At 46.7% G+C, this 13,356-nt stretch overlaps 1 pseudogene; it reads right to left on the bottom strand.

The window, feature by feature from the left end:
• Positions 1-867: 867 nt before the first annotated feature.
• Positions 868-3,011, bottom strand: LOC142570778 (uncharacterized; annotated as a pseudogene).
• Between the last annotated feature and the right edge of the window lie 10,345 nt (positions 3,012-13,356).

Raw genomic sequence — 13,356 nt, 5'->3', positions numbered from 1 at the left:
GTTTTCACAATCCCTTGATGGCCCTTGTGGGCAAGCAGCACTGCTTGTTTCTGCAGGGTAGCGGGAAGAACTAGGCGTGTTCCTCGAAGGACGATGCCCTCGGGCGTTGTTAGTTCTGTTTTATAGATGCAAATGGCTTCAGTTAGCTAAGACCCAGCTGGTGAGTGTGGGGTGCTGGATAGCACTGATAAGTGACTGTAGCTGCTGGTCTGCTTTCGTTGCATCAGTGATTTCTTGAACCGAGAAGGCCTTTGGGATGTTGTGGCACTGGATAAAGTTGACATACTCATTAGGTACTTTGTCGATGCGGGCACACATTTTCGTTTCAGGAACTGGATGCCTGGAAAGGTAATCGGAAGGGTTACTACTTCCTGCAGTGTGTTGTACAACAAACTTGTACTGTTGAATGCGTAGAGCAAGGCGCTCAATGCGGGCAGATGGTGATGATCTTGGGTTTCCCAGTATGCTCACTAAAGGCTTGTGATCAGTCAGCAAAAGGAAGTTGACTCCGCAAAGGTAAAGACGGAAGTGCTCCATGGCCCATACAGCTGCGAGCATCTCACGTTCAATTTGGGAGTAGCGACTTTCAACTGATGTAAGCGCTCTACTTGCATAAGCTATCACTACAATGTCTTCACTGTTACGCTGTGGGAGGATAGCACCCAGTCCGTGTTGGCTTGCATCTACCACCAATTCTGTCGGTTTGGATGGATCAAAGTAAGCAAGGGTGCAGGCATCGGACATGGCTTGCTTTAGGCTCTCAAGAGCATTTTGCTGTCGTTCCGTCCACTCCCATGCAACATCCTTCAGTATCAGTTCACGTAAAGGCTGTGTGAGGTGAGCAAGATTTCTCAGAAATCTGCCTGACTAGTTGATCATTCCTAGCAGGCTCTTGACTTCTTTTGGTGATTCCGGTGTTTTAATCTGTAGGAAGGCTGCTATCTTCGTAGGATCAGGACGAACGCCATCAGCTGAAAAATTAAGTCCAAAAAAGTTCAGTTCACGTTGATGAAAGGGACACTCGTTTTCATTCAGTGTCAATCCAGCTTCTTGGAGTCGCTGCAGAACGGCTTCCAAGGACAAGTCGTGCTCCTGTTTTGTTTGCCCAAAAACAAGGATATCATCACCAACATTAAGGACATTGGGGATGCCGTTGAGCATTTGGCGTATGGTGTTCTGAAAGATTTCCGCTGCACTGCTGATGCCGAAGTTCAGTCGTTTGTAGCGAAACAAGCCAACATGTGTTGAGAACGTGGTGAGTTGCCTTGAGGAATGGTCAAGTTCCAACTGATGATATCTATTCTTTAAGTCAAGATTGGGGAACATTGTTGCTCCATTTAAGGCAACAATGATGTCATCCACTGTTGGGCACAAATGTCGTTCACGTTGAATGGCAGTGTTCACAACGTGCATGTCAATGCAGATTCGAATTTCATCAGGCTGATGCGGTTTAGGCACAATAACCACAAGGGACACCCACGGTGTAGGTCCTATGGGTGGCTCAATGATGTCTTCTGACAGGAGGCGTTCAAGTTCTTTCTCTGTGGCGTGTGCAAACGGAATACGCCTGTGTGGTTGTGCAACAGGTGGGACAGTGTCGTGCACAAAAAGATGAATGTGCTGGTTTTTGAGTTTTCCAACTCTACTAAACAACTTGGGAAATGCTTCTACGATTGACTTGTCCCCTTGATGCTCATTAACTTGGTATGTGATCTGGACAAGCTCCTGGTTGGATGCTGTTGTGAAGCTTAAGAGTGGTGCACAGTTTCCTGGAATGACAAAGATGTCTTCTTCAATGCAGTTACCTTTGTATCTCATTGTGACAGAGACTTTGCCTACAAGTTCAAGCGGAAATGTTGCTTTGTATGGGAACACTCTGACGGATGTTTCCTGGAGTTTCACCTTTAGGCGATAGCTCTTAAAGTCATTTTCGCCAACAATTGACACTGTTGCACCTGTGTGGATTATGAAAGTGACCGGCACATTGTTGACAGTGACAATAACTTTTGGAGATGGGCCTGTCTGAGGTGAGGTCATGGCAACGAAAACATACTCGTCAGTGCTTGAACTGGTGTCACGGGTGGCAACACATTCTTTGGTGCTAGAACTCTTCTTACTGCAGACTGTCCGATTCCTGTTTGGACCATTGTCACAGTCCACTGCGTGTACCATTTGTCTCGTTGAACGAGAGAGTCGTGCAAATTGACCAACCTTCTTACATACCTTGCATGTCTTGCCCCATGCAGCACAACTTGATCGTCCGCCTTGGTGAGGCCACTTGCCACCGCAGTTGCGACAATCTGCTGATGAGACACGAGGTCGTTGCGGTGCATAGGTCTGACGTGGCATCTGTCGGCTGTTTCATTGGTGTTGGCCATGGTGCTGTCTTTCCTTGTGCACTGCGAGCACCGCCACATTGCTATCGACGTTCTTTTCGATTTCGGATACATCCCGTTCGACATCCTCGAGCATCCTTCCTTAAGTAAGTCTGGTAAAGTGAGGGAATGAAGCATTGCATATTTGCGAAGGCGAGACGACGTTGTGGCGAGAATTATTTGGTTCTGGACTTCAGCGTCCACGTTCTCGAAGTTACAGTGTCGAGAGAGCTGCCGGAGGCACGCGTAGAAGGCGTCCAGTGGCTCACCAACGTTTTGCTGGGCTTGGCGAAATTTGGAGATCGCAAAGGTGGAGTTCACTCGCGGGGTGAAGTATGCGCTCACTTTTGCTCGTGCGGCATCGTATTCTGGCGTCGATGGGCTCTGCGTGGTCTGGGTCGTGCTTGTAGCTGTTGCAGCTTGTGTAGGACTGTCGGGGAGAGAGCGAAATATGTCGTAGACTTCCTCGCCGACGTAGCGCCGGAGGAGCGCTTTCTTGCGTGCATCTGCCGTGATATCACACGCTAAAAGAAAGTTCTCGAACCTTTCTATCCACTTGGTCCATTCGTGACCAGTATTGTTGGCGTCTGTGGCGCGAAGGTCGAAACTTGGGAAGGGAGGGAGCGCGTGTGCCATTGCTGCGATTGCCGGTTGCCGCTTGCTGCTGAGGGATGATACGGCGGAACGACTTGGTTTGGCACTCACACGAGACCAAGTAACACTTCTGACACCATTTTAGTGTTCGCGTAGACCGGGATGCGGTCTGATTGATTAGATTGGAGTGACACGGTGACACGCACTCATCGCTCAAGCTCCCATGCTTTATTCCAGGTGGCCAACCGAGTACTCACATTTGGCTAAATGCTGTTAATAGACACTACAGACACGAGTCCCGTGGGAATAATGAAGTTGCTGCACGAAAGAAAGCTTATTGATGTGTATCCGAACCTTTCTATTGCTTTGCGAATGTACTCAAGCATACCCGTGGCAAACTGTGAAACAATGATCGTTTTCCAAGTTGTCGCTGATAAAAAATCGCGTTCCTTCGAGCCTCCTTGAGGACAAGGTTAACTAGCTTGCTATCATGTCCATTGAAAGTGACCTCATCTATCCTTCGAACAGAATATATCTGATTTCGCCGAAGCGAAGACGCGAAAGATGCCATTTTAAAAGAGGTCTGTTTGCGCTATACATGAATAGTACCAATAAGTTCGCTGTGTCGCCTCTCAGCCTCCACGTTGCCTATGAAACGCTGAGCAGTGTAATTTAAGATATGCAAATCTTCGTTGTACGTCTCTTGCTTGTTCTTCTTGTGATATTTAGCGTGCTTATAAAGAACTGTATTTTTGTTTTTGATAGTGCCACGTTTATTTGGTGTCGTCCTCGCTTGGGGGGGGGGGGGGTCTTACCTTTAACGAAAATATTTTCAAATAATGTTTTGTAATTACAGTTAGTAATGTTCATCTGTATTCTAGTGCATTTTTATGGTGTTTGTATTGCCTTAAGTATTGTACATATCTATTGCATATTTATAGAGTAACGTGTGTAACGATTACTGCAGTCTGATGCTTGAATTTTAATGGAGAATATTTTCGGTACAACCATGCGTCTCCTCACGGTATTAAACTTAGTGATGCAAACAAAGCCTAGCTTCAGAACGATCGACATCTGAGCTGTGTTGTCTTTTCTACGTTCTTGTTCGTCTTGAGTGCACTAAATATTTCCTTAAAGCCTAGCTTTTGCTGAAAACAGAATGCAGATTGATCAAAAAGTGAACATATGTGTTGGTGTTTACAACAGCACGCGTTTCAAGCAAGTTTTGTTGTTTTCCTTATGATAACAATAATAATAATCCCGCTGATCGCACTTCGTTCTTTTTAATTTGGTGGAATTAAAATGAAGCATGGCATATTTCCAGTAGCGGCGACAGGGGGGTGGGGGGTGTCAGTATTGGGAAATTGGGCCTGCATACGCATTAGCTCAGGGCCCCCATTTTCTTTTATCCGGGTCTGGCGTAGCCTGCAAAAGGTCTACTTAGAAAGCCGCCAGGGGGCGGTGCAACTCATTATCTTGTTTGGAATTGCGGCGAATGGACGTGCTTTTCGGGGCTCCGGGGCGGCGACGAAATCATAAGTTTGTGCGCATCATTTGAGCTTGCTTCTGTTTTTATTTGCTGATTTTTGCCTTTAAATAGTAATTGGGCAGTTTTCTTTACCTTCCCTTTTTTTGTCTCACGTATTTCGGGTGCGCGGGTCTGCTTCGTGTACATTTGTTTTGCAGGATGGTTAAAACGTCCTTTCGTGCCACGTGCTCCTACACGTGCAGCCGGGTGGGACGTTGAGTGTTTGTAGTCTTTAAATGGCAGCTTGGAAGTGGCAAGACAAATATCTATTATGGGTTTTACTGTGCATGGTTTGGTAGGAAAGTGAGAGCGTGGCCGCGTGGTTGAGCGCGTGCGAGAGCTGGTCATATCTTCGGTCTCTGCAGCTTTGATTGTTTTTGAAGCAGTGGTGAGAGTTGCTTTGCGACATTGTGAGGATTTGGATCCTGTGCGTATCGGTCTTTGCTAAAAGGCACGCGCTCTGCATTGATATAGTATTATAGTATTTGCATCAGTAGTAGCAATATTATAGTATTGTAGTATTTGCAAAAAGCCGTGCAATACATGGCGAGAAAGACGGGAAAGCAAGCAATGCGCGGGGGGTCCCTCAAGGCAGATGAGGAGACGGATAAGAATGGAGAGGGCATCGAATCAACCCGCACACAATGTGATGTCGCTACTAGGCTGAAGAAAATGGAGGCTTCCCATGTAGAGCTTCTCAAACTGGTGCAAGAGCTCAAAAATGAGCTAACAGGGAGCGTGATGTATGGAAGGTAGTGGAAAAGAGACTTGAAGCAGCCGAGGAAAAGCTGCGCAAAGCCGCCATTGTGAACGAGAATGTGCGTGACAATGGAACGCAGACCCCCGACGCGGCAGGCGAGGGAGTGTCAGCGAAATACGTGGAATGCGTGCAGGGTGATGAAGGGTTAGCTGGAAAGAGCGGCACCTAACTTGAGTCCGCCACGCGGAAAAAGCAGGAGCCCAGGGGACAATGCCCCTTGTCGAGTCTGATTCACGCGGAAAAGGACAAAAGGGAAGCAGGGCGAGGTAAGAGAGAGTGAAAGGGTGTTTATCGCTGGCGACTCAAACCTGGCTGGTTGCTCAAAAGCAAATGTAGAGAGGATGAAAGGCGACAAAACAGTGGCGGTAGGGACATTTCCAGGGCGGACACTGGGTTCTGTCATGGATCGAGCGAAAGAAAAACTCGCGGAAATTTTCCACGTGCGCAACCTTGTCATAGTAACAGGTGGGCTAAATGACGTCCTAAACAGGAAAGAGCCAGTACTAGCCCAGCGCTTGGCGAAAGGGGTGGACGACTTGCGTGAGCTATCCTTTCAGGTGCACATCCTGGTGTGCACGGTGCCGGAGGTGCCTGTACGTGACAGTCACGTACAAAGAGCCGTAGTGGCTGCTAATGAGGCAATATGGAAAATGAGCCGAGAGATAGGCTTCGAGGTTGTCGAAGTAAACAGGGAAGTGAGAAGTTATGCTGGTTTTAAGCGAGACGAGATCCACTGCCGGACTTGGATTCCCGCCGCTCTGTTGCTCTCCTATGCCTCTTTCATAAATACTACTATAACTCATGGTCCAGCCGCTTGTCGCTTGAAACTCCTTCTCGCACATCTACTCGACTTCATAATCATCTCAGTTTCAGGCGCATTTTTGGCCGCACACAGTCATTCAATAACTCTGCATTACCGCGCGCCATGGCACTATGGAATAGCCTTCCAAATAATATTGTGTCAATAAAATATCCTGCCAAATTTCGTGAACATTTGGAACTTCACATGTTCACTTGACTTTGTTGAGCCACTTTGTATTGTTTTCGGACTTTGTTTTCCATTGTATTCCCTTGGATTTGTATGTATTTTTTCCAATGTTTAATAGTGTTCCTTTTTTCCAATGTACAAACTTATTTGTTTCTCTTACTATGTAGTTCCCTTTTTTGCGTTAAATATTTGTCATTTTTTGTAACCCCCCCCCCCTACTCAATGCTCCTCCGAGCCTGTAGGGTAAACTGAATAAATAAATAAATTACGGGCTGGCACGAGAAGTGGTCTGGCGACTTGGTGGTCGCGCTTTTGCTTTTTTAGGGGGCCCGCGGGCGCTCAGGAAGTCAGAGTAGGTAGTAATGAAGAAGGTCCCCTAGGGGAACATCAGAAGAGCATCGCCGTCGATAACAGAAAAAGGAGGAAAGCAAGAAACAGAGCTCGCCATGCAATGGGCCACATAATCATGCAGCGCGGCAGAAGAAAGGAAAAGTGGGCAGAGATGGAGGAGCAGTTACATAGAGAACAAATAGGGGTGTATGCGGTTACAGAAACGCACCTTAGAAACTCAGAAGAGCCGCCAGTTATTGAGAATTATGTATGGAAAGGGTGCAACAGAACTATGTCGGAAAGAAAGGGAGGGGGAGTCGGAACGCTCATCCATCAGGGAGCCAAATGGAAAAAAGTAAATTCACACTGTCAAGAGCATCTTTGGTTATCAGGTACAATGAGTGGGAAAAAACTTGGCTGGGCGTTACGTATTTGTGGACCGGAAGAAATTGCACAGAGAAGAATAAAGAGTTAGTGGAATTCATAAGCGCTGATATTAAAGGTTTCGGGAATGGTGCTGAAATTGTCTTATTAGGTGACATGAATGCCCACATACAGGATTTAGATGGCTATACCGACAATAAAGGGAAGTCAATGCTAGACCTTTGTGAGCAACATAACCTCGTTATCCTGAATACAGGGTCTAAGTGTGAAGGACAGATAAACGTGGGAAGTGGGAAACCGGTAATCGACCATTGATTACCGTCTGATGACAGAAGGAATTCAGGATAAGTTGAGAGAAATGGTCATCAATGAGGAAGGGTTTAGCAGCATAGGGAGTGAGCATAAACGCATCATTTTGAAAATAGGATATGTAGTTGGGAAAGAGAGCAAGGAGAGCAAAATGACCAGTCGAAATTTGAACGCTGAACAAATAGCAAATATAGTCACTAGAGTTGAGGAAGAACTTGGCAAATGGCCGAGTAAAGATTGCGAATATGGTGAGCTTCTAAGTGTAATAACGACAGAAATACGGAAAGAGAAACAACATGTTCGTTGGAAAGGAACAAAGAAACTGAAAACCTGGTGGAACATGAAGATACGAGAAGCGATCGCAGAACGACAGAAAGCGCCTCGAGCACAGGCAAGCAAAGAAGGCGCAGTTGCAGCAGGATGAAGTAACCAGTAAATGGGAAATATACCGGGAGAAAAAGTCTATGGTTCAAATACTGGTGCAAGCAAAATTAAAAGGTGAATGTGAACGTTGGTTGTCAGAAATACGTGAGAAAAAGAAGGCCGCACCGACAATATTTTGGAACCACATAAAATTATTAAGCAGGAAGTCAACAACAATACAACAACATATCCTAGACGAAGATGAAAACAGACTGGAAGGAGAAGCGGCAATAAATTACATCCGAAAAGTAACAGCCAATCTTTCAAAGGCAATGACGAGGTTGTATTTGAAGAAAAAAAGAGCATGAAAGAGACCCAGGTGGAAAAGGAGCTGGTGGTTACAAATTTCAACTGGAAGAAAGCCGACGAGAAAATTCCTAAGCGCACAGCCATAGGGCTAGACGAGGTTCCCGTTAGTCTGATAAATGAAGTAAGACCAAAAAGTAAGAAAGCTCTGGTGAAAGCAGTGGAAAAAACTTAAAAAATAGACGAATACCAGACAGTTGCCGACAAAGTGGAATGAATTTAATTTATGAAGGTAAGGGGGAGAAACACAGAATTCACTCCTATAGACCGCTGACCATTACATCGGTAATATACAGGCTCGCAATGCAGGCAATCAAATTAAAGCTTCAAGTATGGGCAGAGAATAATGGCATTGTGGGAGACCTTCAGAATGGCTTCAAAATAGGTAGGCGTTTGGATGATAACTTGTTTGTTCTTTCTCAGTGTATTGAAATATCAAAAGCAGAAAGCAGACCGTTGCATGTGGCCTTTTTAGACATTACAGGAGCCTGCGAAAACGTAGATCGCAACATTTTATGGTATATTCTGGAAGGGGGAGGCTTAGGTAACGATTGTCTACAGCTTTTGAGAGATATTTACCTAGAAAATACCGTTTGCATTGAATGGGAAGGGATGAGGAGCGCGGAGAAAGTTCATATCAACAAGGGACTGAGGCAGAGGTGCCCTTTATTCCCGCTGCCGTTTATGATATACATGCTGAGGATGGAGAGGGCGCTAGAAGGAAATAATATCGGGTTTAATCTCTTATACAAACAGGCGGGTACGGTAATAGAGCAGAAACTCCCAGGTTTATTTTATGCGGACGACATTGTGTTGCTAGCTAACAAGCAAAGTGAATTGCTACGTCTGGCTAATATCTGTGGACAGGAATAAGGCAACAATTTAGGTTTGAAATTTAGTTTTATAAAATCAGGTGTTATGGTATTGAGTGAAAACTGAACAGACAGTGAAGATACAGGGCCAAGAAATACCTCGGGTAACAGAATATAAATACCTTGGTATATAGATAAACGAAGGCAATAGATATATGGAAACACTGGGAAAAAAAACATGACAGCAAAGGGGAGGATAAATGCAGCCGTAATGAAGCACAGAGCGCTGTGGGGATACAATAGGTACGAGGTCCTCCGAGGTATCTGGAAAGGTGTAATGGTTCCAGGGCTTGCTTTTGGAAATGCGGTTGTTTGCTTTAAATCAGGGATACAATCAGGTCTCGACGGGAACCAAAGGTCAGTGGGTCGTCTCGCATTGAACGCTCACGGGTAGAACTGCAAATGAAGCTGTGGAGGGTGATATGGGCTGGACTAGTTTTGAAGTGATCGCGGGATCGAATCCCGGCCATGGCAGCAGCATTTCGATGGGTGAGAAATGCGGAAACACCCGTGTACTTAGATTTAGGTGCACGTTAAAGATACCCAGGTGGTCGAAATTTCCGGAGTCCTCCACTACGGCGTGCCTCATAATCAGAAAGTGGTTTTGGCACGTTAAACCCCATAATTTATTTTTTATTTTTTTAGTTTTGAAGTGTGGGAAGCTCGCAGTAAAATTGAGTATGAAAAGCGGCTGAGGAATATGGAAGAAAGTAAATGGGCTGGGATGTGTTGAGGTATCTGTACAGGAAAAACATTGATTCACAGTGGAGGAAAAGAACTAGGAAGCTTACCAACAAGTATGCGGCCTGTAGTGTGGGCAACTCAGCAAGAAAGAAGGTCAAGCGGAAAGTCAGAGAGGGTGAAATAATCTCATGGGTGGCGGCAATGGAAAAGAAACCTGCCATGAGTAAGTACTTAAGAGGAAAAAACGAAATCAGGAAAGAAACCATTTATGATAACTCAAAGGGAAGCTCATTACTTTTCGAAGCGAGATCGGGATGCCTTAGAACACGCACCTATAAAGCGAGATATAAGAAGGAAGAAGAAGCATGTGTTTGCTGCGGTAAAGCTAGGGAAACGTCGGAGCATGTCTTATTAAAATGGGAAGACGTCTACCCAGCGGTCGATTTAGGCACCACTAGCCTCCTTGAAGCCCTTGGGTTCAGCGGGAGCAGTGGTAAAGCAAACATGTCCGCAATAGGCATTAGTAAGAGGCGATTGGAGGATTGCTGGATGAAAAGTAGGGAAAAACGACAAAAGATGGAGACGTACAAAAGCACAGTTCGCAGTAGGGGATCAGAAAATTTGGGCGTGGTAGTTCATAGTGCTTTTTTTTCTTTTTTCATTGTTTAACCTAAGTAGGACATTATGCAGTATAATAGCAAGAGCTTGGTGGTGCAACTCACCGCTCCGATCCAAAGGGGACGCTCATAGCATCCATCCATCCATCCATCCATCCATCGTCATTTCTTCGAACGCGTATCGCAGTTCCAGCCGTGGTCGACACCGGAAGAGCAACGCCAAGCAGACGACAAAGGCAAGTAATAGCCTCCGAAGGAACCAACGCACACGCGCGCCTCGCCCGCGTGTCTGCGGGGTCGCGCGACGAGCGCGCGCGGCTAGGGTCGCGAGTCAACAGCCGAGCCACAGTAACGGAACTCAAAGCAGGGGCCGAATCTTATAACGGTTCGGTTGGGGAACCGTTCCTTTGGCCTCACCTGATTGGCCAAAATTTTGATTACGTCACAGGTCGTCAGAGGCAGCGGGGCGGTATCGCAATTTATGAATACCTCAATTATCTGTCAATCATCTTCAAAGCGAACCGGTCGTTGGAGCCGGCCAAGGGGTAGTCCGCTTTGGGTTCCGTTGCTCTGACTTGGCTGTTGGCTTGCGACCCTGGCCCCGCGTGCCGGTCGCGCGACCCCGGAGACACCGCGTGCGTTGGTTGCTTCGGAGGCTATTAGTTGCTTTCGCTGTCTGCTGCGGCGAAGGCAGGTGTAATCTCTTCGTATCAAATGGCTTTTTTGTTTTAGTGCCCTCTCTTGCCTGTTGGATCTTTTGAAGAAGCTTATCGCAAACGCTAGAGATCAAGAGTGAAGGGAAACCGGCTAAGCGTAGCCTTGAAACTTGGTTATTGAAACTGCTTTCTACTTTGTGGTTGCAAGATTTATTTAGAGCTTCTTTTAGACAAGTTATTGCAACTCCTCTTTTTACTAGCTTGGAGTGCGCAGTGTCGTATGAAATAAGCTGATTGTTCAACCTCGGCTGGTATCCGAAACAGACATGCGTGTTCATTACAGTGAGACTGAGGTCCAGGAAGCGAATACAACAAAGCCATTTGATAGGAACAGATCACATGTGATTCCTTATTGGCACATGATCTCCCACAACCTCAAGAAGGTTGCGCAAAGGCACAGTGTTAATCTTCTCTTCAGTGCACTGTGTAAGTTGGCCAAGATATGCCCTATGCTGACAAAGGCAAAACCCGAACCATGCTCTAAGAAACATGCAGCGCAGTACACGGCTTGCAAAAGTAATGTCGTATATGAGATACCCCTAAGTTTCCAACAGGTTTATATCGGTCAAACCGGACGGTGTTTTAATGAAAGGGCGCGCGAGCACGATTGGGCCGTAAATAACAATGCGGGGGGCCATCTGGCAGAACACTGTAAACGTCACAATTGCCGTCCGTATCTTCGTGACACCAGGTTTCTGGCACGGTCTAGATATAAACCAGAACGAGAGATATTAGAAGGGCACGTGCATTAGCTGCCCTTCAGTGACGCTTACCGAAAAAGAGATAGCATTTCTAATGAGATAGGGAGGTCGTGATGTCACGATGGGCCATTCTAGGTTGTATCTATTTAAAATCCTCTTTCTTGAAAAAAAGATTTAGTTTGAAGTAGCGCCTTGTCCGTCGTACATTTTCCTCTTTTAGTCCGCGTCTTCGTACCGCTCTTTTCTTCAAGTATGCAAAACCAACTCGCCCACATCAAGCTTCTGCGGGTCATCACCACCGGCCTGCAGCTCCCAGAGGTCGGTAGGACGCGAAGCATTAATCAGAATTGCCTAGATCTCTGCTGCCGGCATTGTCCAAAAAGTTGGTCTCGCAATTACTGTGTTGGCCGGTTGAAGGGCTGGGTCAGCTTTGCCGTGACTTCAGCTTCAAAGTCAACGCCAAGAAGATATTTGCATGATGAGATCGAATTCCCAGTGCTATCGCCAGCGTGAATAGCTCGCAGATCGCCGTTCAGCAATCAGAAGGGTTCAGCCTAGGCTGGTTCAGCGCTTCATTCGTTCGGCTGATAAAACTATACAGTCAGGACGGGAAGGTATTGTGAAGATCCCTTATTCGGCTGCCCTTATTTCTCTAGTTCGGCAGTGCCGCACTTTGTTCCTCAATTTCACGGCACAGCGCGCACCGTCAGCACCACACTCTTCGATTTGACTTCGCGCAGGCAATGCAGGGCCCGTATACCGTAATGTTCAATTTAAGTTCCATTGCTTCTATCACGCGACGCGCCGTGGGGCAGATCGCAGGGATAGCGGCAGCGCGGCGGCGAGCGAGTCATGTCCGAGCCGATGACGAAGGGCGAAAAAAGAAGGAAAATTGATATAGTCGGCTAGTAAAGGTGTCCCCCTAAGAACCAGTTCACGGTTTTGTCGCGCTCGCTACTTTAGAAGTGCTGGCAGTGCGTTCCTGTTGCGTGCATTGTGCGAGCTCCTGGTAGCAGACGACATAGCGCTGCGCTCTGCCAACTCATTTACGCTTGCGATACCGCCTGTCGGCTGAGAATGAAAAAGAATGACATTAATAAATTACTTTTGCATTGCGTAAGCGCCCAGCACCACACGTTTATACTTCAGAACTTGGCGTATAATATTTAATCTATGTTTTACATTTATTTAGAAAGCAGAAACATTCTGCAACTCCTCTATAAGCTCGTCATATAATGACGTACATTTCAGAGGCTCGTCTATTCGTCGCGCCCTCCCCTTCCTCCACCACCGGCTTGGGAAAGAAGGAAGGAAATCAACTTTATTCAGGTGCTGCAGGCCACGAGAGTTTTGGGCTCTCATGGAGTGGGCGTCTCCCACGACGGAAGACGTAAGCGACGAAGCGAACGGTTCGTATTCCGACCCTTTATAAGATTTGGCCACCCCTTCGCCGGTTCCGCTCTTAGCCAAAGACGGGTTCGCTTTGGAAATGACTGACAGGTGCGCGACGTGATCGTAATTTGCGGTGCCGCCCGGTTGTTTCCGATGGCCTCTGACGCAAGCAAAATTTTGACCAATCAGATGAGGCCAAGTGAACCGGTTCCCTTCCGAACCGTTTTAAGATTCGGCTGTAGGGGCGCTGTTCTCAACACGCATCGCAGCTGCACGGCCGCCATTATCCGCCATGTTGACTCTCTGATTGGCTGTGGAGAGCTCACGTGCCTTTAAATGTGTGCCTGGAAACGGAAGTTTTGCAAAATGTAACTTTG

This window comes from Dermacentor variabilis, chromosome 2, assembly GCF_050947875.1.
Source record: "Dermacentor variabilis isolate Ectoservices chromosome 2, ASM5094787v1, whole genome shotgun sequence".
NCBI lineage: Eukaryota > Metazoa > Arthropoda > Arachnida > Ixodida > Ixodidae > Dermacentor > Dermacentor variabilis.
This window is presented reverse-complemented; position numbering and strand designations above follow the sequence as displayed.